Source organism: Pezoporus flaviventris, unplaced genomic scaffold (genome assembly GCF_033815535.1).
Source record: "Pezoporus flaviventris isolate CSIRO_AGI_PZ_B2104156 unplaced genomic scaffold, CSIRO_AGI_Pfla_v1 ptg000036l, whole genome shotgun sequence".
In the NCBI taxonomy this organism is placed as follows: domain Eukaryota; kingdom Metazoa; phylum Chordata; class Aves; order Psittaciformes; family Psittacidae; genus Pezoporus; species Pezoporus flaviventris.
The window spans coordinates 11,922,419-11,949,471 of NW_026892584.1; the positions used below are offsets into that span (position 1 = coordinate 11,922,419).

The window sequence follows — 27,053 nt, forward strand, 5'->3', positions numbered from 1 at the left end:
TAGAACAATCCCAAAATGCTGCAACAGTTTCAGTCACCCTTATTGTGTATTTCTGTAGTTCACACAAATCTGTAGTCCACTCCCAGGTCATGCCTTTTGCCCTCTACTTTCTGAGAGGGGTGGTATGTTCTGACCCAACTGTATTGGGTTTGTGTAGCCAGGTTTCGGTAGCGGGAGAGTCGCTCCTAAGAGACGCTACTAGCAGCTTCCCCCGTGGCCCATAAAGCCAATGCCAGCCAGCTCCAAGACGGATCTGCTGCTGTCCAAGACCAAGCCCATCAGCAATAGTGGTAGCACCTCTGGGATTACATAGTTAAGAAGAGGGGGGAAGGAAACCAAACCTGCACAACCGCAGTTGAAGAGAGGAGCGAGAGTATGCGAGACTCTGCAGACACCAAGGTCAGTGAAGAAGGTGGCAGAGGAGGAGCGGACATGTGGACCAGTGGAGAGGAGTCCATACTGGAGAAGGTTTGCTGTCAGGACTTTTGACCCAGTGGGGACCCATACTGGAGCAGTCTGCTCCTTAAGGACCTTCCCTGTGGAAGGTACCCAAGTTGGAGCAGTTTATGAAGAACTGCAGCCTGTGGAAAGGACTCATGGTGGAAAAGTTTGTGGAGAACAGTCTCTCAAGGGAGATGCCAAAACAGGGGAAGAAGGTGAGGAGTCCTTCCCCAGAGAGAGAGAGTGGCAGAAAAGATCATGTGATGAACTGATGCAATGCCCATTCCCTGTTCCCCCTAAGGGAAAGGAGGTAGAAAATTCAGGAGTAAAGTTGAGCCCAGGAAGAACAGAGGGGTGCAGGAAGGCGTTATAAGATTTGGGTTTATTTTCTCATTACACTACTCTGATTGGCAATAAATTAATTTTCCCTCAAGTCAAATCTATTTTGCCTGTGACAGTAATTAGGGAATGATCTCCCTGTCCTTATCTCAATCCATGAGCTTTTGGTTATATTTTTTCTTCCCAGTCCATCTGAAGAGGGGAATGACAGAGCGGCCTTGGCAGCACCTGGCATCCAGCCATGGCCAATCCACCACCAATAATCAATAACTCTGATTATTTGAAAATATTCAAATCTGATATGCTACCTTCACTTGTTTTAAAGAAAAGCAGCACAACAGCTGACTTGCTTGCCAGTAATACTGCAGTACTATTTCTTCTATAAGGAGAAAGGAAAAATATCTGAAATAAATAGATACCTCATGTATCTGTTAGATACTAATAGATGTCTAATAGATAATCTAATTTGTTTTTAATAGACTACAGTTACAGTGATAACATACACCACAAAGGGATAAAGAATTTTTAGGAGGATTAAAATATCCCCAAAATCACATATAACAAGGGTTATCTGAAATAATATAGCAGATTATTCTTGCTTAAATACCATAAATACATTCCTGCTATTTGGATAAACAGCTCTAGGGACACTTTTCAAAACAATGCTTTCTAATAGTCTGCATTTGGTTTTACTATTAGAATTTAAAAATAGGGATATTTTAAAGACAGTGAAATACAACTTCTGTGGGGAATCACAAGCACCTTTTCAATGATCACTTTCACTATTGGCTGAGATTAGTTTCAAAAATATCACTGAATCTCATTTTTTCTGGTTAGACATCAAAATCACCATGTCTACAGCACGCATTACAGACCTCAGGATCTCAATGGCTTTCCAGTCATCTGTAACAGCTGTAAGCAAGCTTTTATACCCAGGACTGCATGCCCTAAATCCTTTGCAACAGTACATCAAAGTTTCTCCTCCATTTAAGTTCTTAAATAAAGTAAAAAAAAATAAAATTTCTATACATAAATACATATACATAAAAATCAAAATAATCCCCCTGTAATCTCCTAAACATGACAATACAGATTATACTATTATGTTTCCCAACCCCAACCCCCAGGGAATTATTTTAGTAATAAAAACATGCTAGAGAGAACATCTAACTCCAGCAGATTTAGTCTTGATGGCAAGGCTTGACTAAAGAAGAATAAAAACCTGAACAAAATAACAAAATACAGACAAATCCTTCATAGCTGTACTTGGTCACAGAAGAGTTAGCTTGAAATGCAATTACCAAAAACTCACATGAAACCAGTTGTAGTGGATAAATGCATCAGTTTTCAATTTAGTCACTAAAGTCTGTGTGTCTGACATATGACACTTACTTAGCATACGAATAGGAAGACACAGCCAGGGCTCCAGTATTTACATTTCACTAAAGGAGAGGCAGATACCAGAACAGGACGAAGACTCAGGCAGTGAAAGCTACATCCCCCAATCTCCTACAATTACTCTGTGCGATATGGGTCAGGTTAGGCTAGACTTAGATTTCCAAGTAAACTGGTGCAAAAAGAATAGATCACTAGACTGAAGTAATTAATGCCAAGTCCCTGACATCTACACTACACAGACAACTCAGACGTTTTATTTCACTATATTAGTCATACCCTGAAACAACTGTCACCAACACAAATAGTTTGCAGCTCTCTCTAGGATTAGCCATTGGTTCAGACCCTCAAAGACCCCATTAACAGTTGCTAAAAGGTCTTAAGTAATACCTGCTTTATGCCTAAATGTTTTAAGATAACTGAAGGAAAAGTGCTAATCAGTCCTGTGATCACATGTGCATGGTTATGTTTAATATTATTCTATCTTCTAATAATAGTTAAGTGATGGGTAGGAACAAACGTGAACATCTGTATTATGATCATGACTTTCTAAACGTGCACACCCTCAAGAAAACTAAGCAGGTATATGTTCAGATCATTCAGGTATACAAATTATATCAAAAGGTTGGTTGGCTGTCTACTTCAGAGAAAACCTTCAGCATGAAAAAGCTTTTGCATTCTGTGCAAACACATAGACCCTAACAAATCACTCCCAAACAAAATTTCCATGCCAGGCAAAGCTTACAAAGTGTATGGTTCCAGAGCCTGATCTTATAATTAAGGCTTTCAGTAAACTAAAGAGAAATGTCACAGTTTTATTCTGAAAATGAGGAACAGAGGTTTTGTAGACTATTTTGTGGTTTTAATCTACTCATACATGTAGCGCTGATTTTTTCTGCAGATGCTTTAAGGTGCAGCTGAAGGGAGTACAGAGTAAAATAAACTTGTGAATGCAGAAAGCATTTTAAGCATTCTGTAGCAACTAAATGACTTCTTTGGGGACATAGGAATTGACATGCTAAATTAGAACAGTGGTCTAGTCTTGACAACAGCCAGTCCACCAGTCAGAACAAGGAGCTAGGAACACATATTCACTGTGTTCTTCTCAATCTTCTCAATATTTGATTTTGTCTTGTCACCCATTATTTCAGCATCTGAACATATTCCATCTCTTCCACATATGCTAGCAATATAAATCTCTTGGCATCTTCCGTCATTCAACAAATAAAATTGGTATATGCATTTTTCATTAAAGAGGCTAGAGGGCTAACTGCTATTGTGAAAACTATGGTGGTAGAAGAGCTTCAGCAAAGTAGAAGAGTTTTGCAACTCTCCCTAAGAATAGTTACACTGGTTTTGTGTAATCTCCCCTATGAATCTGGCCACAGGCTTATACACATCTGTCCACAGCTGAAAAAAATTTATTTGGTATTCTGTTCTAAGTTTTGTCAACTAGTTTGCAAGAGAAGAATATACAAAGGCTGATCCCTAAAGCTTACCCTAGAACAGAGTAAGAAACACCTGCCCTATCTGGCCTGTTAATGACTGAGGCAGGGCAAAGACCAGTGAAGCACAAGAATGCATCTGTGTGGCCTATACAGACAACACTGCTTCACATCGGCAAGAACTTAAGTACACATTCACTTCCCTCACACACAGCACATGCTATTGAGACTGAAAGACAACAAGGCTCTAACAAATGATGGAGTTCAATGGGCCAAAAGCAAGCTTTCAGCTTGAAGGCAATTCCCCACCCACCCTCCAAAATGTCACAGCAGTCGACTGCTTTGCCTGATCACAGTGCAAACTTCCATCCTTGTGACAAGGAACATCCCTTCACCCTGTTACTTTATGGTGTCAGTATTCTGTACTAAAGGAAGTGATACCGATTTACAGGTAATTGTTTTGGTAGGGCTTTTTAAATTTTGTTTAGCTTTTTTGTTTTGCTTGGGTTTGTTTTTTTTGAAGATGAACAAGCCCAACCACCACAGGGAGTATTGGCAGTGAAGATGCCAAGAAAAGGATTTCATATTTCGTATGTTTCCTGCCAAACTATATTTGCACACTGCGCCTTCCACAGCTGACTTGGAGCTGAAAAAGATGTGTTTTCTTTGGTCCTTCAAAATTTGCTTGCTACTTCCCATATGAAAGCTCAACAGCAAACCAGGCTCCTTGTGTCAGTTCTTGAAGACACTGGCAAACCTGCACACCAAAACCCTGCATAAGTAGGAAACTCCTATAGGCCCACAGTTACAATAGCAACATTGACATCTAGCAGATATTCATGGAGAATTTCTTTTTTCCTAATTATTGTAAGGAACTGTAGTAGTTTGGAGTTTTTTAATAATTTTTCTCTGTAGCCAACCAAGAACAGAAACTTCAATCACCAAGCCTCAACGCATAAGTCAGAAATATTTAAGTGGGTTGAGATGACTTTTGCAAACTCTCCCTTTTCATCTTCAAATACAGAAGCTATTCCTATAGTTCCCTGGAAGTCTCCAATGGATAGCAACATGTTTGAAAACAATAATTCAGTGTCACAGCCAAAGCAACTGCTGATCTTCTGTCATCAAAAATCATGAATTACATTTGGGTGCTATCCAACAGGCACAATTCCCGATATTCAGTAAGTAGAATGAAATCTTGTATACAGCATTTCTTACTATGCTACAGACAGTGAGCATTCCTAGCTAATACCAGCAACTTTCTTAAGGAACACATTCTCATTCTTCTTGGATCCAACAGGATACAAGCAGATAAACTAAGCAATTATTACCCTGGAAAACCGCCTCAGTATTTGCAGAGATGGGTTAGGTGCTGCACTGGATCACATGATACTGCCAGCATCTACCTGCTGTTGGGTAAACAGCAGTTACACGAGCAGCACAACTAAAGAAGCCTGCTCTCCCACAGGTATTCAGTTCATACCAGATTCTTTGGTTTCCAAAAGGCGCAAGCTTACATCAGACTTGTCTGTAGTTGAGCCACGAGAAGTATGTCCGTTACATACGGATGTAAGACTGTATGTAAGGCTGAGCTTCCACTACAGAATTTCCCTTGAATGGAACACTAACCTGGTTTCTTTCCTCTAACCAAGAATCTGTTTTCAACAAACTTCTGGGAAATCAGTATTTGTGATACTACTACCTCTCTGTCCTCTCTGTGAAACTAGTCAACATGCTTATAATTTGGAGGCAAAGAAAGAACTTTATTTCTTATACAGGGAAGTATTTCAGAGATGTCACAGAAATCCTCAACCAACTATTGATCCTTCATCTCCACTAACCGACAAATAGATTGCAAATGAGAAGAATAAGATGACAGGAAGGAAATTCTGAAACCCACAAAATTATGCTGGGAAAAAAAGCAGCTGAAGTGCTATTTATACTAGGGTAGCAACAGGCTTTTCCCAGATGTCACTATCATTACAAGTTTTTTTCTTACACACCACTAGAAGACAACAAATAAATTTTTATTATATATTTTCAGTAGCACAAGAGATTAATTTGATCCAACACTAAAATGGCTCATGGTAAGGTGACAGCAATAATATGCAGCTATTCTAGTCAACAGCAAGAATGATCCACACCCTTACATTAAGGGGCAAATCTTCATCACTGACATCCCAGAATATTACATTGACTGATAGGGCCTCTCAAATGCCAGTGCATAGAGTAAACAACATAAATTGAATGCTGTGCTGTCAACAGAGCAGTACTAAATAGGGTGTGTAATTAAGCAGTGCACAAGTTCACTAACACTAAAAGTACTCCTGAACTGTTCCTTTCCAATGCTGATTTGCTCCATTTGCTAATGATGCTGCAAAATAATCCCTCTGCTCTATAAAAACATGAAGCTGGCTAACAGTCCTGATTTTACAAATCTCTAGGAAAACAGCGACTCTGAAAAAGACAGGACAGCCCCATTCAAACACTCATTTGCTAGCAGCTAATAAGAGCCAGCTCATCTTCCCCATACCCTGCCAAGCATTCAAGTTTCATCCTATTGGACCCCTCCCATTTCTCCAGATACCTACAGACTGCAAAACAGGTGTGGGGAAGAGGGTTTGGTGGTTTTTTCTTTTGGTTTTTCTGGGGTGTTTTCTGTGTACCTGGGGTTTTGTGTGTGTGTCTGGGTTTTTTGGGGGTTTGGTGGTTTTCTGTTTTGTTTGGGTTTTTCAACTGAATCTCTCTGCCAGAAGCTGAAATAAAAACTCCTATCATCTTGCTCTACATCTCAAAGCTGTTCTGGAAACTTTGGACAAATATCTGCACTAACTGCCACAAAAATGAAGATGAATTGCAGAATTCTGCCCTCCATTTCTCTGGCTGTCAGTAACCTTTCATCTTCAATAACTAGTGAAGGAACTGGACAAAAGTAGGAAGGAGTGGGAAGAGGGAGGAAAGAAGCTTTTTACTTATAGAGAACTCTTCAGACAGATCCAGAATTGAAGAAAATCTGCTTTCCTCCTGCAGACAAAAGCAGCAGTGCACTGGTCAGCCAAAGGTGCAATTTTTAAGCCTCCAGCATCATGACTAGCACAAGATGCAAAATGAGTGCCTGAAAGCATTTATTACCTTCCTTTCTTAGATTCATTTTTCTCCATCTGTTTCATTATTGTGTTATGACACTATAAAAGCTTTATGCAAGACCAAGTTTTCTTTCCTCTAGTTGCTAAGAAAGCAGACAAGCAAGAAAAAGGAGGCTTCATTTACTTTCACTTTACAAACGGGAAGCTAAGACACAAAAAATGATGAACAAGCCCAAGCAAACAGAGATTGTGGAAGAGACAGAAACCTGAATGTAGATCTCCTGAGAGACTCAAAAGAAAGGATGCATTTCCTACCTCATTTTACTGCAGGAAGTAGAAAGAATTTTGAAAAAGCAAGAAACACTTTCATCAGTCCACAGATAGCGCTTGTGCACTAGAAAGAAATTACTTCTTTGTTCATCACAGATACTACTATCAAGTAAAAAGTTAAGAGCTTTTTGTTTTGTATGGTTGGTTTTAGTGCGCTGGGCAGCTATTGGTATGCTAAGGGAACAAGTAAGGAGGAGAACAAAATTAAATCAATTTCAGTTCAAAAAATGGAGAATTCGGTTTTTCTTGAATAGGAGCTGAAAATGCCCTGTCCCCATCTATCTCTGCTTCTGCAAAGCTGAGCAACTGCAGTTCAGACAGAACCATGCATTTCTTGAGTGTTATATTCAAGACAGCTTTAATTGCAAATGAATTTCAAATAAAATTATAGAGAGATATAAGTGCATTAGGGGAAGGAAAAAAAAAAAGAAAGAAAGAAAGGCAACAAGATGCCTCCATTTCCTACCACTTCCTGTACAACTATTACTGAGATATCAATCGATGATATTGCACAAAGGGCACCAGCTTTAAGCAATCCATCTGCTTTCTGAGAACTCGTTTGAGAATGGTCTTGGTTTTGACTGTGCAGCTGGAACAAATGCTCAAAATGTTCAGATGATTACCTGTCTCCCTTCCCTTCCCATGTGGATATTCACCAACATCAGGTGGTTTCTGAAATCATAAAAATCTGCAACCATGAAAGTGATTGTTTCAGAAAACCTGTAAGGTAGCTTAAAGGTATGGTAAACCAGAAACCTTAAGGGAAAACAGGATTTTTATTGAAGGCCGCCTCATCACAAAACGCTACTCAGTTTTGGGGAATATGATGCTGCAAAGGAACTACACATCTATGACACAATCCAAACACTTTCAATAGGCTTTGGATCAAATCTCCTGATAACTCTCCTAATTCCTTCACCAATTTCTGTATCTTCAGCAACTCAATCTCTCCAATTCAGTTTCTTCACTTGCAAAATATGAATAATTATATGCACTTTATCTTAATGCTATTATGAAACTAAGACTAACATTTCTAAAGCACTTTGAGATCCCTGAGTAGAAGTTGCTATAGAAACATACCAGTGTATTATTAATTGTGATTAAAAAACTGCAAATGTAATGACTGAGTATTCATGCACAGAGTAGGAAATCCTTATCTGAACTCAGTAACAGTACAGAAATAAATTAATCTCATATACACTTGTTTTAATGTAGGATATATGTGACCCACTGGGGATACATTAAAGTATGAGATTGTAGCAGTAAACCAAATACAGTAAAGTACTGTACTTGGCTTATATTCAGTATATTAAAGCTCCAGTACCTTACCTTTTGCTTGAGAAAATACCCCTGCCAGCCACATACTATTGATCCCACTCTATCACTTCTTATCAAAGTAGTCATCACTAAGTACTGTTTTAAGTCCCAATTATGGTGACATTACTACACAGAAAATTGATTGCTGTAAAACAGGGTTACTCTCTCTTTCATTTCAGTACATGGATGGACCCAAGTATGCAATCATTAATGCTCAGAACTCCTACTGCTGCACTGAAAAGCTGAAATTAAAAACATCTCCATTGCCACTAATAGCTGCCAGTTTATTCACAGGACGAAAAGTCTCAGATTATAACAGCATGGATATGGTGACATTCAAGCGTATTTGGCAGGAAACTCAAAAGAGCAAGAGAAGCAAAGAGGAAAAACACAGCGACAAGATTCAAAATGGATTCTGTCATTTTTATAAGATAAGTACTGGGCACTTCAGATAATTGTAGAGCATTTTTCGACTCTCATATTAGCAATTCACATATGGGTGAGGTAGGTGAGTACAACTTTTTTATACATATGGAAAAAAAAGCTGAGACATCAGGCACAATTTTCAGTCTGTTACGTTCATCTGTTTAATTCTAGGTACAAGTGCTGAAAAGACAATCAAATTGAACATTAATGGGATACAATATGAACTTCTGTGCCTGAAGATTTTAAAAATGTCAAAGTAACTTAACAGCAGAAAGAAGAATATATCTCCAAATCTATCCTTCTGGCTCTTTATTCCAGTTGTTATCTTTCTTGCTTCCTTGGATTGGAGACATCCCAGTTAGACCGTGAACTCTAGAACAGCTAAACAGACAGCAAACTTAAATGGTTAAATACAACTTTGTATTAAGACTCCTCTCTACTAGCTCAGATACTAGCAGATAACAATGAAAAACTATCAACACCAAACAAGTAACAGAAACTTGAAACAGAACAGTTAGAATGCACACAGTCCTGCTCCTAATCCAGCCAATGACAAAAGATGTCACTTAATTCCAGAAAAAACAGTAAATGACCAAGAATTACACAATTTCTGCTGACACTATTGGTTTGGATGTTTTCGGCTAATCTTTTCTGGCTCATAACCAATTTATTTTTTTTTCTCCCCAAGTCCAGAATAGTCTATACGGCATTAGCCCTCAGACACTTCAACAAAAAACCCCAAATCTATCAAACTTGCAAAATGACCAATCCTCTGGCAATGGCAGATCCCACGTAAGTGACAGGTTCATGCTGACATTTAGAATTTTTTTTTAAAATAGGTGCATTTTCATGGCTAAATACGGATTTGAGAGGATAAAATTCTACAGAGTAGAAGAGCTAGCTGCTATTATTACACATACGACAAAACCTCTAGCCTTCTCCCTGGTATCTGTGTCCCTTTACATCATGGTACATCTCAATACCAATGGCATTAATTATACAGCTACTGCTGAACTGCACACTTTTATCTGTTATGTAACTGAGATGTCCTACATTATTTAAATTGGAAATGAAATAGTAATTTTTAACAGGCTTTCATATTTACAATAAAGAAAATAAAATCTCAATGCAATTGCAGACAGTTTAAAAGTAAAGCAGATTTGGAACAATTTATTATTGTATTCTTTCCCTTTACTTAAGAAGTGACTTTCAAGGTCATGTATTGAAAAGCTTTATCTAATCAAAATGAAATTTTACCTAACTTCTTGTCAGTCCTGACAATAGGTTAGTTTTATAGAAAGACAGCATCATAGATTACCTGATCAGTGAGGCTGACAACAAACACTTACTGGCACCTCTAGTTCCACCATTATAATTAGTACAAAAAAGTTCATTTCCAATACATTGCAGTTATATGTGTTGTACTGCTATCAAACAGTGGAAGGGGCTTCTGCATAGCTAGAGAAGCAACACTAATTAGCAGAATGCTTTTTTTGGTTCACTAATTAAAATAACAGTGTTCTAAAAGATGGTGTCCCATATGGAACTGCAAAAGGTTTTCCAAGAAGTGCACAGAAAACTGGCATACTACAGTCAGCATCTTTCCAAAAAGAGTTTAAAAGGGTTTGGTAGGGTTTTTTTGTTTGGTTGTTGTTTTTGTTGGTTTTTTTAAGGGTTGTGTGTTTTGTTGTTTGGGCTTTTTGGGAGGGTGTTGTTTGTTTGGGGGGGAGGTTGTGTGTGTTTGGGGATTTTTTTTGTTTGGTTGGGGTTTTCTGAATTCTTTTAAGGCTTTCATTTTCATGGATAAGTATTAAAATTTTACATTTTCTAGCTGCACTTTTTGTGTAGCAAAGACCCCCTGAAGTCTTTGTATTATTGTGCCCAAAAGCAAGCAGAATGCAGTCTCAGCTAACCCACTCCTCCAGGCAATAGGCTACATCTATAAATCAGCATTCTCCCCCCACCCCCTATGATCAATGTCACAAGCAACTTTCTAGGGAGCAGCAGGGAAGCCAAGCTGGTGACCATGTTCAAACACTCTAATAGGTTATTGAGCAGTGGCGTTAGGTGCCACAGTCCAACAAATCTGCTATGCTTCCCCACTATGTAAATCAGAGTGCTTTGGAGGGGTTCATCAGGAAAACAACAGTAGGAGGCTGCTTTTTATCACCCTACTTCAGAACTACTCAAATGTCAACAGATCAGAAAGCAAATGTTAAAACAAAAAAAGAGGGGAGGAAAGGAAGTAAAGTTACTAGCATATGATGCAGAAATGGGAAAGAATATCAAACCCTTCTCAGAAAGTTACTAGCATATGATGCAGAAATGGGAAAGAATATCAAACCCTTCTCAGATAAATGCTTTCTATGGTCTCTGAAAGTTTTCTTAGACAGTCAAACACAGTTCTCACATGACCAAAATAATGGAAATTCTCTCTTTTTGGTGAACGTAATGCCAAGTATCAATTGCTCTAGTTACTCACTGACTCAAGTCCCACAAAAGTAGTCAGAAAAATATGAGAAGAAAATGGGACAAACATTGCAACTTAGGCTGCTGAGCCACAGAGGGCAGTAAGGAAAGATTTGATAGCTCTACTACCAATAACTGATAAAAGTGTACTTCAGTTTCATTCATAAGACATAATCCAGACCCTAATACAGTCAAGTGGGAAATTTTTACAGATTTCAGCTGACTCCAGATCAGACTCAGGGTAGATGTAGATAAGGTTCCCTAATTACAGAGCATGCTGAGCACCACCTGCAAATCACTGCCTAGACTGAACTTCCAGTGACTTCAGTGCAAACAGCAGATACCAAAAACCCCATAAAGCCACCGCCTATGCATGAAGCTGATTAAAAATGTTTAGCTCAATGAAGCTAAGAATCAACTGTGACTCATAAAACACAGCTTGCATATCATGGATAAGAAAAGCAAACCTTTGGAACATGTGCAGCTAAATGACCCTTCCTTCCTACTAAAAGAAGTAAGCCGATCTAAGTAAACAGTAAAACCTCTGCAGTACTTTCCCGTTTCAAGCACCTCTGCAGAAGCCTGATGAACCTTGCTAGCCCTACAGCAGTTTTAGAGGTTTAGGCTCATATTTCCTCTGGTTTGGCTCAGTCCAACACACAGGCGGTGCTGCTTAATGCTCTGCAAGAGGTTTTCAACTCTTGCTTAACAAAGCTTTCCTCCCACATGTCATATGCATTCAGGCTACAGTCTGTTTATCTAATATCTCCCCTCTTTCTCTCTCCCCTTCCCCCTCCTTTCTACCCCTTCCTCCCCAGAAGAGAATAACTATAATGTGCCTATCGCTTGCAGAAACAGACAGCTCAGCTCCCCCTTGCCATCTGGCCATACTTTGGTCTCTCAGCTGTCATCAACATATGAATCCTGTTGTTTTGACTAGTGGGGTCCCAAGGAACAAGCCACGGTGCAGGTTGCAGCAAATCAGTATGCCCTTTTCTCTTTTCCTTAAACCATAAAGCAACTCACATAATTAGAAAGCTAAAGAGTGTTTGTGAAATGCAATAGAAGGCACAATCCTTCCACCTTTGCTTATGTGATGGGGATCCTGCCCACTATACCAGGCTATTCTGTAACTCAAATGAATTGATAAATTTACATACCGACTTAATGTCAAGACACATTTTGCTGCCTTCACCACCAGCACACGCCCATCCCCTCCGGCTTACTCCTCAACATTTTACCTCTTTAAAACAAAAAATAAAATCAAGCTCCCACAAAAAGGCAAAGGTAAACATAGAAACCCTTATTCTGTAAGAATTTATCTTTTAAAATCTTCTATTTTGGAAGATAACTCAAAGTCTGCACTGATTGGTAGAACAGGTGGGGAGGAGATTAAAGAACAAAAAAGAAAAATGTGGCAACTTAGCTTATGAAATACAGAAATTTCTACAAAAGGAAAATAGTCAATATTATTTCTAGGCTAGAACAGCATTAGAAGCTTATAATACATGTTGATAATAAAATTAAAATACTTTTTTAAGTACAGAGAACCAAAGTTGGTTCATCATCACTCCATATGCTTGAAAAGTAGTGGAAGCAGCTGGCTCTGAACCATTCAGCAGCATTAAGGAACAGAACTGCACCAAGGTCTCAGCAAAATGACCAGCTCACAGACCTTCTCTTCCCAAAATGGGACTTGGAGAATCTCCCAACATGCACCTGAACCCTTTGATGACAGTTATTTTGTGGGTTCAGGACCCAGCACATGAAGACTGCAACAAGGAAGCACAAAATTAATCTTCATGCTTGGACTAGAAAGAAGGCATAACTTGGAAATACACATTTAAAAATTCACATTGATGTCTTAGCAGTAAGTTTGAAAGACTGCTTTGTTTTTCCATAACTCATTCAGGACAGCTCTGAGAAATGCCTCAAGACCCGTTTCTGAATCATGCACTTTTCAAAATTCACGTTTTTTTTGTAAACAAAGTTGCTGTTCTCCCACTACATCACTAAAATTATTCACCTTGTGATGCTTTATTCAAGTAGGAGTGTGTCTTGTGCTCAAACAGTTCAACACGTGCAGGTTCATTAGTCTGTCAACTGCTATATAGTTAAACCTTTGCCTGTATGTTAAACATATGCAAATAGAGAAACAAAGCAAAAGGATAATTTTAAATTATATTCACATAAACCACTTCTTTTGCTCTCATGTAATGTACAGACAGAAAGATATCATGGAGCTTTGCCAGAATAGCAGCTGGATGGCACAACAGGTCTCCCTCCAAAATGCTGTACTGTTTGAGCCCTTTGTCTCCCACACTGCTGCCTACACAACAAAAAGTTCCCATCACAAGTAGCTCTTTGTCAGCTTTCAGGTTTCAACATGTGGTCAGAGTTCAACTTTCAAGAAGTAACAACGTAAGACGTGCGTCTTGCATCTATATTGTGGCAGGTATCTGTCTACCTGAGTTCAATTGCAAAGGCAACAATTCAAGAGTAGCTCAAACCTCAGCACTGGGTGGGTGTTTTTTGATCCAAGGTTCTGGGCAAGTTTATGGAGCCCAGGTCTGTAAGACTATTGCTTCTCTCTACAGGTTGTTGACCTAGTAAGATGAAAGACAGCTTAACGCTGTTTATAGATTGCAGTCACAGCTCCTATGGTGTGGCAGTTGCTCTGTACATTGCAGAAAAAACACTAAAATTTGCAGGAGTTAAAAGGCCATGGAAACCACAGGTAGGGGAACAAGCTAAAAAATTGTTTGGCTCTTTGTTCTAAGGTTTGGGTTTTGTTGTTGTGTTGCTTTCATTTTTTTCCCCAGATTGCTCCCACATATTAGCAGGCAGCAGATAAAAAATTATACCCGCACTACACCCATATGGTACCTGTTTCAGAGCTCGGATACATTCACTGAACAACTGTCACAACCACTATGAGTTAAACTGTGAAATCTTAAAACCATATCAAGTACTTATCATCTCCTTTACTACATACAACAGACAACATACAGAGCAAAACTATCTATCTTCTGAATTCCAAATACTGTCCAGGGCTGCCTGAGGTCTGGTGTAATTTATAGCAGCCCAGAGTTCCGGCCAGTTCCCACCACAGATCAGCCTGGCACTGAAAGAAGTCATGCCATGGAGCATGCTTCAGGGGCTAGTTTTGCAGCCAAAAGGCATGCCCTGCTCTCAATTCAGCAAGATCTCCTAACACACCTACATTTAATTTCCCACAAGAAACATTACAATGCCCTTCACTGGCACAGGAGTATGATCTATCATTCACATAAAATACATATTTATGTAGACTTACATTCATTTATATACAAGATAATCTATCTCACTATAATATTTTTCAGAGGGTTTCTCAATCTATATTGGTTTATTAGCTGTAAATCCCCTAGGATTTTTTGATCTAAATTAAATACACCGCAAGTCCGAGAGTAGCACTCCATCTCCTTACAGATAAACCAGCCTGTAGCCCCATTTCTTATCTGCCCTGTGCAGCAGCCTCTCCCAACCTTCTACACAATCAGAAAATATATTTCTTATCTGCCCAAAGTCAAGCCTCTGACAAGGTCTTGCCCTTTCAAATGTCACCAACATTCCAATCACCTCTTCTCTCTCCCTCCCCCTTCTCCTTGTCATTTACCAGGGAAACATTCTCTGAGAACTCTCAGAAACTCTTGTGACCCAAATTTATACATGTGGGTAGCACTGACCTCTGCTTTTAGTGGTTCCCCCACTTTTTCACCAGCACCAAACAGCAATGTACAATAAAGAAGCTTCAGTCTTTCTGTCTACTGGTCTAATTTGGGGGTGGCAACAGTCACAAACCTTCACAGAATCTACTAGTACCAATTAAGATATTTAGGGTCACAACTCTTAAGACATCCTTAAATAAGCAATCTATTTGCCTCTCAAACTGCTTTGGTACAAACCAACATTTTTTGGTATAAACACCCCATTTTTAAAAAGGTAACAAAGAAAGACCCAGGGAACTACAGGCTGATCAGCCTCACCTCTGTGGCCAGCAAGATCATGGAGCAGATCCTATCAGAAACCATGCTAAGGCATGTGCAAAGTAATGAGGTGACAAATTTGGCTGCCTTCTATGGTGGGACTATGGCACTGGTCAATAAAGAGCAACTGACACCATCTACCTGGCCTTTTGCGAAGCAGTTGACACTGTCCCACCAGACATTTTGTCTCTGGAAAGGTGTGGATTTGACAGATGGACCACTTGTTGGATAATGAATTTGATGGACTTGTATTTAAAGAGTTGCAGTCAACGGCTCGATGTCCAAGTGAAGATTAGTGACAAGTGGCATTCCTCAGGGGTCAGTGTTTGGACTGGCACTGTTGAACATCTTTGTCAGTGACACAGACAGTGGGATTGAATACACCCTCAGCAAATTTTCTGATGACACCAAGCTGTGTGGTTCAGTTGATACGCTGGAGGGAAGGGATGCCATCCAGAGGGACCTTGACATCCTTGAGAGGTGGGCCTGTGTGAGCTCCACGAAGTTCAACAAGCCAAGAGCAAGGTCCTGCACCTGGATCAGGGGAACCCCAAACACAAACACAGGCTGGGCAAAAAGAGATTGAGAGCAGCCCTGAGCAGAAGGACTTGTGAGTGCTGGTTGACGAGAAGCTCAATGTGACCCAGCAGTATACACAGAAAGCAAACCACATCCTGGGCTGCATCAAAAGACATGTGATCAGCAGGTCAAGGAAGGTGAATCTCCCCTCTACTCCACCCTCAAGAGACCCCACTTGGAGTACTGCATTCAGCTATGGGGTCCCCCGCATAAGGAGACATTTGAGCTAGTCCAGGAGGGCCACAAAGATGATCAGAGGGCTGGAGCACCTATCCTATAAAGACAGGCTGAGAGGTGCAGTTCTTCAGCCTGGAGAAGAAAAGCCTCCAGGGAGATGTTATATAGACCTTCCCATACCCAAAGAGGGGCCTTCAAGAAATCTGGAGAGGGACTTCATATAGGATGTGTAGTGACAGGACAAGAGGTAATGACTATAAACCGAAAGATGTCAGATTTAGGTTAGACATTAGAAAGACATTCTTTACTATCAGGGTGGTGAGACACTGAAACAGGTTGTCCTGAGAAGTTGTGGAAGCCCCATCCCTGGAAATGTTCAAGACCGGGTTGGATGGGGCTTTGAGCAATCTGGCCCAGTGGAAGGTGTCCCTACCCATGGCAGGGCGGTTGGACCTACACGAGCTTTAAGGTCCCTTGCAACCCAAACAGTTCTATGATTTTACTGCAAGGGGTAGAAAACACATTTTTTTCTAATGGAACTCGTAACATGAAAAATTAATATGGGATTAAAAGCATGGGATGCAATTCAGAGTGACTGAAAGGCTATACTCAAAATACACCAAGGATCAAAATGTGTAAACCAAGCTACTTGTCAGTCCTAAAAATGAGAACAGCAAATACTGGCTCATCCTCTTCCAGAGGATGTGGTGCATTTGGCAATGCACTAATGGAACTGCTCTTCCAGCTGGCTGCATGACACCTGGCTCAGATGAGGTAAGTGGGATGGGGGATAGGATTCCAGTTTCCAAAACTGCCTTTAACCATTCAGGATGACAAGTCATCACATGTTTTTGAGCAGTCAGACTTTTACCTCATCAGCTGTAACTTACTGTAAGTTAATATAATTTGTATGTGACACACAATAGTTCCATAATACCCAACTTCACTGCAATACAGCTCCCATGTTTTTTAATCCTTTTTCTTCCATCCCTTAGTCTTGCCAGAAAGTACTGTTCGGCACTGGGGATGCCTGTATCCTTTGGGTTGGTTTTTTTTTTTATGTTTTTATCTTTTTTAAAAATGTTATTAAGTGTAGAAATCCAATTTTAAAGCCTGTTGGCAAAAAAAATATGATTGTGTTAGTGATAAACTTATCACCCTCACTGCTGCACAGGTCAACACAGAGCTCAGATGACTGACCCCTGTGGAAGCATATCTTCCTGAGCCACATTATTCAGAGACTGCTGCTTTAAAGCAAATTGCAGAGTGAGGACATTTCTGCTATAAGCTCAGATCCAGGTTTGATGACAGGTTGATATACTCCAGCAACTAACAGCTTTGAGACCTTTAAGAGATTGTCAGAAATAAGTCAGTAGACCTTTAAGGGCTATTTTGCAGAGTCATTCTGAACTAACAGCTAATGGTATGCTCTCTTCTCCTACCATAGCTCTTTTACAACTGGCTGATGAGAATCAGCTGCAAAGGAGTGAGATGATTTTATGTCTCATTAATGTTGAAAATTTAAGATTTTTTTAATACCAAGCAAATCAATAAGCTGAGTATTATGCCCCTCTTCTCCTTTCCTTTCATCGTCACTGATATTCTCAGCTGTGTTATAATTTAGGCACAACTCCTTATCATTTAGTCTGAATGCCTAGATGCATCATAGTTTACCATTGCTGCCAAAAACAATTTCTTCATTTTGTATCCTTTCACAAACTCAGACATTTTTGGAGGTCTTGTGATGAAATTCACAAGTTAAAGCCTGCATCACTTTTGCACTGCAACTGCTAGAATTAGGCTACAAACAGTATTTCTCTTTGTGGCTATCTGCAGTCTTTCTCAACATTTAGGGATATACAGATACATAAACGCATATACCCTATGTATAGAAAAATACTTCACAGATGAGAGGCTTTTACAGCATTGAAAGACAACAGTAAAAACCACCTCAAGTATCACTGTTATAACACATTCAGCTTGGAAAATGCTGGACAGCTCCTTTTGTTTGCCAGAAACCACAATTTATCTTTCCCATGTGGGCTTCCTGTAGCAAAAAAATTATACAGATGGGTTAATTCTTCAGGATCAAGATATCACCAGAGAACTGGGAGTTGAACACATGCAGTGCAACCTGTCACTGTGCTAAGAATCCATAAATTGTATGTATGGTGTCACCCTGTACATGTCACCCTGTAAAACTAACCTAATTTTAAAAAAATATGAGTATACAATTGATATTAATGTTTTGTACGTATTCAACATGCACAGACAAACAGAAACAAAAGTCTGACTAAAGGAAACATGATCTGTGAAAAATGATATTCTGTTGGGCACTCAGAATAGCTGTTGCAATTCAGAAACAGGTATTACTGAATAATGTCTCATGATAAAAGTTTTATGATACTATCTGTAGTTTGACAGAGGCACAAAAAAAAGATTTAGCATACACATGCAATTTCCTAATGCATTTTTCAGAGTACTGACACTCCTGTTTCATAATATGTGAAATCAGACAGTGAAGAACATTAGCTTAAAATTGTCAGTCATTTGTGTTATGGAAATATTTAGTACAGGAGGGCATCAATATGCAAGGGTGGCTTTTCTTTTTTAAAATATATGTTTTGCAAGAGTACATTTCTTTTCCAATTGCCTTTTTTTTTTGGGGGGGGGGAGCGTCTGGCAGTACTTAATATTCACAAAGTTTAATATTTAGAAAGCAGGTTTCTCAGGGTAACAAGCACTCAGCCAGGATGAAGCTCACTAAGAGGGTGGCTCCCAAAGTATTTATGTAACATGAAAACAGTAACAATAATCATCAGATGTTTATCTCAGCTTAATGAACTGGTTCTAGACCTCTGCTGCTTAAACAGTTGAGAAAACAGGAAGAAGCGTTCAAGAATTATGTGGGAAATGAGAATTAATGACTTGTACTATCAGCCTGTACTGGGGATCATCCTTTACAATGATAATCATGTACCCTTGTTACAATATGATTTGCTATGACCTTTCTATACATTGTATAAAGGTGATAGGAATTTTATTATAATCACATTACAGAGCTGTGTTCTAGCCATGCTAAAGATAGGCATCCAATTGTTCAGTTTCTGATATAGCCAGAACACCAAATAACTCCTACTTCAGAAAGGGGTACATACAGCCAGCAAAAAGAACTAGCCCCAGGGCTGTAATACACCTCAGTATTATCATTTCAACATGGCTTGTCTCCTATCTAGAGAAGCACAAAAATAAACATGCACAGAATGGCAAAACCATAAGCAAATCCACATCTACTATGGGAAGCATAACTTCTCGGCCTCAGAGTTTTCCTCTATTTATTTGCTTTGTTTTCAAGACACCTATTGTGCCTGATCCATGACACAGGGAAAAACAGAATCCCTCCCCTGGCTATCCAAACTGGATGAGAATGTGTCTTGATTTTTAGGAAACTTCACAGACTTTCCCCGTCACTTAAACTGAAGTAAAAAAGAAAGTCAACCTGCCTTCCACCAGCCTTTGCTATGATAACAAATAAATGCTAACACTGAAGGAAATGATAAGGGTCTCAATTCAAGAACAAGATGTAACTACAAGTTTTGCAGTTGCTCCAGTGGACTTCAGACAATGCAGTCAACATGAGCAGCATGGGGTTTTTTTTATCCCATAGTCTTTCTAAAGAGAGAAAGCACACCAATGATCCCTCATGGAGATGTAAGTATCAGATCATAAGGGGCATTATGATGGCTCCATCAGACTCACAATGCCAAGGAGTAAGAAGGAAGGCGTTACAGGAACCTGTGTAGCAACAAAAGATAATTAACTAGAACAAGAAAGAGCAAATCCTGTAGTGGCATAAAATATCAAGAAAAAAGTATTTAGATTTAACTGAAGACTCCAAAGCTATTTAGCAGCTGTAAGACTTTAAAAAGTGGGGTAAAGAAACTGAAGAGCAGAACTATCCTTGCGAGAAAGTTCTTCCTGTATCAAGTCTCGTCTGCGAAAGAAGCATCAATTCCAGCACTGTAAGTGTATACTGTACTGACAGAAGCCAAATCACAGTAGTTTAAAACAGTAAACTGGTCAGGAGATTCTCACCTATCAATATTCATAAATGGCAAATGATGATTGATTTTTAAATTTATACTCTCTCTCATGTTGTTGTCAAATCCCAACTGCAAAGAAGCCAAGCAACAGGAGGTGTTCTACTCTGATTGTCCAAATGGCTTCTGGTACAGTTCTACAACTATACATTCATAGCTAAGATCTACAAAGATAACCACAAAGATATCTACAACCATAATTTCAAACTGACAGAATTTGTCATATCAACAATTACATTTAAATGGCAATGGCCATCAGTCAGCATTTCCAACTAGACTCCATGTATTTTTCACTCCTGTAAAATATTGTCATGGCCACTTCCTTATTCAGATCATAGTGCTGAACAATAGAGATATGCATAGCAGAATGGTAAGCAAGAACACATGCTACAGCTGAAGAAGGCTGCGTGGAGACCTCAGAGCAGCCTTCCAGTATCTGAAGGAAGCCTACAAGGATGCCAGAGAGGGACTCTTCATCAGGGACCATAGTGATAGGACAAGGGGTGATGGGTTCAAACTTAAACAGGGGAAGTTTAGACTGGATATAAGAAGGAAGTTCTCTACTGAGAGTGGTGAGGCACTGGAACAGGTTGCCCAAAGAAGTGGTAAATGCTCCATCATCCCTGTCAGTGTTCAAGGCCAGGCTGGACAGAGCCTTGGGCAACATGGTCTAGGGTGAGGCATCCCTGCCCATGGCAGAGGGGTTGGAACTGAATGATCTTTAGGTCTTTTCCAACCCAAACTATTCTATGATCAGATCACCAGCCAGTTTAAAATCAAGACTTACTTCTAGAAAGACATACTAAATTTACATCAGATATGACTTATGGCCTCCCTGCCAGTTAGGCTTTATTGTGCAACTGAATCCTCACCTTCTGACCTCAATGAGAAAGGGGGAAAGTTGCAAAATAATTTCCCACACATCACTGAGTATAAAAGAGAACAGAAGAGAAACTTAAGACAGAAAAAAAACACTCCAACCTTAATTGCCCATTTTTGTATCATCATTAACAAACTGTTGTCAAGAGAAGGGTTATTTTTTAAAGAAATGACTGATTCAGCCAACATTTTCTACCACTCAAGGAGACAGCACAGATTTGCTTGGAAAAACAGATCATCACCATTGAAATTATGCAAGACCAGCTTCTGTGTTGTTGCTTACCTACGCTTAAAGAAGAGAATAGGTCACACAGAGAAGACAACTAAAACTCCCTTGCTGTGATAATCAGACTGGGATAATGTAGGCAAGAGCGGGAATTGTTCTCACATGTCACTGAATCTCTGGAGCACCTTGTATTGGTGAATGACTGGCATGGTAGAGCTCTGCTTCAGCACATTTTTTCATTCTACAACATACAATACCAGGCCAGTGTGAACAGCAAGGCCTGCACAGAAGCCACCTCCACCAGTGGGACACCACTGCTGAAAGCAGAGAACTCTCACTACCACAGGGAATTTCTTGTTGACAAAAAAGAATTGAAATCAGATGACCTCACCCCAAACCCTGCAGCGTATGAAGTGTTCTGATGATGCTTTAGGCTCTGATTCTCTAGAAAGATACATCCATTTTTATTTTCTTCCTAAACACGACAAGGGGATAAAAAGGCTGCAGGAGCATCAGCCACAGCACTTGCTGGTTTTGGGCTTTTTCACCAGAATGTTTAACTCATGATGACTTGCAGGATAGGCAAAGACCTTCTGATATGTAAGGTCATTCCCAACCACAAAAATTATTATAAGGAGCCTTGAAGTCCCTAAAATGTCATGTCAGAAGGCATCTGTCACTAGTTAACAGGAGCTACGGATTGTCATTTAAGGGTCCTGTTCTTCTCCCCTCCTTACAATTTCATAAAGATTATATATCTATAAAAAAATGCTACTAAATAAATCAAAACAACATACACAATACCCAGGGTTGGGCAGAGGGTAAACAGACTAAGGTGCCTTACACAGTTCCTGAAGCCAACACTTTTGAAGGGGTGGGGATGAAAACAAATTGGAAAGAAAGAGGGAGGTTGCTCATTAAATAATTATGGGGTTTAGGTTAAATTAATAAGTAAAAGAGTCACTGCACATTCAGCAGATGCTACCGTGTAAAACTAAATCCACTAAGGTACCAGCATGTTCTTCTCTCCTTCTCCCTGCTCTACTGCATAAGCAGGATTTTCACGATCACACAAGCATCCCCTGAACAGCTGGTCACAATTTGCCAATTCTACAGCAGTCAGTGATCACTGAACCCATCAAGTTCCCCTGCCAAACCAGAAGCACGATAATAGTAATAATATAATAAAAATAATAATCATCATCTTGCAAAGGTGAAAAAAATCTTCCATTTATTCACATTTTTACACCCTTAATACCGCAGTTTTATTTCATTTTGTTATTCTGGGGAAGTAGGAAGAAGAATAGTCTTCATGGTTTTATCTTTTCCTCCCTCATTTGGGGCACATAGAGGTGAGTAATTTTATATGGTCTGTCAATTTGTTGATATTTTTGGTGACCAAAAGAAAGGCAAGTCAGACATCAGCAAAACTTTGTAAGGTGGGCCAATGCCAACCTTATGAAGATTAACCATGCCAAGTGCAAGGTCCCACACCTGGGTCAGAGCAATCCCAGGCACACTTACAGGCTGGGCAGAGAAGAGATTCAGAGCAGCCCTGCAGAGAAGGACTTGAGGGTGTTGGTTGATGAGAAAATGAACATGAGCCGGCAATGTGCGCTCGCAGCCCAGAAAGCCAACTGTATCCTGGGCTGCATCAAAAGGAGCATGACCAGCAGGTTGAAGGAGGTGATCCTGCCCCTCTACTCTGCTCTTGTGAGACCTCACCTGGAGTATTGTGTGCACTTCTGATGTCCTCAACATAAAAAGGACATGGAACTGTTGGAACAAGTCCAGAGGAGGGCCACGAGGATGATCAGGGGACTGGAGCGCCTCCCATATGAAGATAGGCTGAGCAAGTTGGGGCTGTTCAGCCTGCAGAAGAGAAGGCTGCGTGGAGACCTCACAGAAGCCTTCCAGTATCTGAAGGGGGCTTATAAGGATGCTGGAGAGGGACTCTTCATTAGGGACTGCAGTAATAGGGCAAGGGGTAACAAGTTAAAACTTAAACAGGGGAAGTTTAGATTGGATATAAGGAGGAAGTTCTTTATTGTAAGGGTGGCGAGGCACTGGAATAGGTTGCCAAGGGAGCTTGTGAATGCTCCATCCCTGGCAGTGTTCAGGGCCAGGTTGGATGAAGCCTTGGGTGAGACGGTTTAGTGTGAGGTGTCCCTGCCCATCCAACCCTAACTTTTCTATGATTCTATGAAATCCTGCTGTACTTCAGAACACTGAGCCTTCAAATTTCAAAGTAGACTATGTAAGAAACATTAATAATATTATAGGTGACAAAACAGAACTGTCAAGAAATGAGTCTCAAAATCAGAGATATGTAAAGAAATCAAACCTCCTAAGCTCGAGTCCAGCTGTTTCCTCACCTACCTATAAAATCATGAAACAAAGAAGAAATGAATTTTCCTTTTAATAAAAAAAAAAGGATAGATGGACATAAATCAGTCACTTCTTCAAATTTTCACTTAATGATTTAGACTTTGGTGGAACCTTTACAGACTTGCTTTAAAAGAAACTATGTTACAAATAGAATGAGCAACAGAAAATAACCCACAAATCTCACAGTACCTGGATACATTAGTTTTGACATTTTCAGTCTCAGGATCTCAAGTATCCAGCAAACTGTTATTTCTTTATTTCCCCTATGGTCATAATAAGATATGACAGAGCTGTAGATACATCAAGTTTGTGGTGCATATTCTAGATATGGCAACAAATTTTAATTCAGTTCTGAAGGGGTTAATAGGGAAATCTGATCCTTTACATTGCCTTAGGAAATGCACAGTACATCCCTGATTAATGTGACAGGATGCATCAGCTCATAAAGGGTGAAATTTACCCTTGCAGAGTAGCTTAGCAGAAGACCAATATATTACTTATGTCCCACTTAAGCACTTAAAACAATGACATATCAAGTTTGGTGGTCGGACAGCATGCCTGTAGATGAAATTCAGTGCCGACAGATGCATGATAGAAAGAATAATGTGAACTAGTAAGATACATATCTGACTCCCAAGTTAACTGGAGTCACTGAAGACTTACCATTATTGGTATTATATTGGACAGCGCAATAAAAATATCAACTCCATGTGTCAGAAGTGACAACAAAATGTTAAACAATGGAAACAAAAATTATACTTAAGAATGAGACAGTGTCGATGTATAAATCAATGACCCATCCTCAGTTGGAATACTGACCTCAAAAATGCCTAACAAATACGTAACATCCAGAAACAAGCAGCAAAATCAACAAGTGTGTAAGCATCATAACAGGGTAGAATGAAAATATACAGATTGCCAGTTTTGAAGACCAGAGTACAAAGAGACATACAAAATAATGTTAGGCAAGTGCAGGAGGATGAAAGGTATAGAGATGATATGTTAAGAATGCCCCCTTAATAAGTTGTGTATCATCTCAATGAAGTAAAACAGAACAAAGTTTTGTATATAGAGGGAAGTAAAAGAAGAACTGAAAAGTAGCACCAAAATCCTTTCATTTCGGGGTTTGTACAATATATAATAACATATATCTGAAATACAAATGGATGTTGGGAACAGATTCATATCCCTACATTAGAATTAAAAACCTACCATTAGATAAGCTTTGACACTTTCAGATAGAAGGTAATTAGTAACCAACAGATACTGAGCACAAAGAACTAAAATCCTACTATTGGTGATTCTAAGTCAGCTGGTACAACATTTCTAAAACTGTCCACTGAACAACATCTACTACACTGTACTGTAACAACAGAGAACAGTGCTGTTTTATCTTAATATTCCTGTTGAGCCCATCAAGAACTAAGCTGTCTAAATCTGATAGCAGCATAGAGTAGAGATAACCAAGACATTTTTAAATTAGCAAATTCAGGCATCAGCCAGATTCACCACAGGAGTCTGGAGTCCCCCTTCTTGCCTGGGTACTAATTGAAGTGTATACAAACACAAAGTTGAACTAGGCTGATGTTTGGGTTTAACAATACTGAATGGCATGAGATTTTGGACAAAGTCCAGAATTGATCTAAGAGACAGGACCTTTTACCAGTTTGCATCTTACTTGGATGAAAAGTAAGAATGTGGTTGAATACAGTTCTGGAATAAAACCCATAAACCCCACTTTTCCTACAAGCATTCTCCTGAAATTCAAAGATGTTTAGACTTCAGATTTAAAATTTTACCTGTAACCAACAGTATCTCGGTGTAACTGCATGTTTCACCTACATGACTATTTATCAGTGGGTATTAAGGCAAAATTAACAACTTCTAGGACTTCTAATGAAAAGGAAAGGAAGTACAGAAGTTATGAAGTCTAATGTGGAGCAAGCTAAATACTGGGAAGGAACCAACTGAATAAACATCAAGTTAAGGACTATCCTTATTTTCTCAAGGGTTTAATTCCAGAAAGGTACCGAACTAGTGATTTCCACTTCCTTACCACCTCCTGCAACCAACAGTCAGATAAAATAAACCTAGTCATATAGATTTTTATGAAGAACCCTTGAGAGAGAAGTAATTTCTGGACTAGAGGCCAAGCATAAGAATTGTAAGCACAGAGGTCAATTTTGAAAGAGAATTGTAAGTACTTGTGGATAGCATAGAATAGAGGCAACAGCCAAGCTATGGCTATTACATAAACACAGAAATGGAGCTGCTATAAATTCAGAGATTATTTAGTTACAGAAAGAAGGTAAAGAAAAAGGTAAGTATTACCTTTGGCTTTTTCAAAGACAGAAACAAATACATACCTCTTTGCAGAAAGGGTGCAATATCTAAAACTTTAGACACAAAAACTTCCATAATGTGTTTGTGTTTCTCTCAAATAGCAATGTTTGAAAAGAGAGAATCCAACATCTAGACCTTTCCTAAATTTAAAATTTATAGTCTTTGCCTTTATATAGAAGGTCAAATCCATAATCAAGATAAGTCAGTCCAGCAGTGTGGAATCCAAAGCACTCAATCAAATAGCACCAATTGAGGATACATCTAGCCCACAGTCACAAAACGTGACTTTTCAGTTACATTAGATAAAATAAATCAACTCAAATTAAGGTGATGGGATACCAATTCAGATTGCTTCCAGAGTAATGCGTGTTTAAAACATGTTTTCTGTGCAGCAGTCTAAATCTAAAGTAAGACTCAATAACCTCAGAACCATCATGCCACCAACCTCAGAACCACCATTTTTACAACAGCATAAGGAAAGCACCAATTTGCCTGTGGAGAGAGACAGACTCTAGGCTTCATCATAATCTCACATATCCCACTTTTACAGCCTGTCATAACACTAAACAACCATCAGTTTTTCATAATGGTGAGCTTACAGTCAATCACAGTCCATGGTGCTGAGCTTGCAAAGCAGCATAGATCAAGATCTTTCCACTCCTTTTGAAATCCAAGTCTGGATTGCTCCAGCTTGTTTTTCAATACAGCAGATTTTTTTCAAATGCTACACTTTGATTTTATAATGCTGCTGGCAAAGCTGGGAATCAAGCTAAACCCAGATACATCCAGCAGGCAAAGTTGCCATAGGAAAAGAGGGAAAAACAAAACCAAAACAAAACAAAAAACCAAAGGGTGAGCAATAAGATGATCCCATACCACTGACTTGCTGAATGACAAAGAATAAAGGTTTAATACAGCATGAGAGGAATAACAAAACCAAAAGTTATTTCCAGTGCTGTTAATAGCTGTTACTATGAGAGCCAGAGGTAAGGGGTTTTGGAAACAAAACTGGAAGAAAAAAAAAAAATGGTACTGCATATGTATTGCTTCTTAGTCACCCACTTTTGAATTACTAAATGTTTCTCTTC

At 39.3% G+C, this 27,053-nt stretch overlaps 1 protein-coding gene across 13 annotated transcripts in view; it reads right to left on the reverse strand.

Annotated features, from left to right (window-relative positions):
* The window catches only part of BRSK2 (BR serine/threonine kinase 2), a 325,812-nt gene that overhangs the window by 281,860 nt on the left and 16,899 nt on the right, over window positions 1–27,053 (reverse strand). The gene's annotated exons all lie outside the window — the stretch shown is intronic.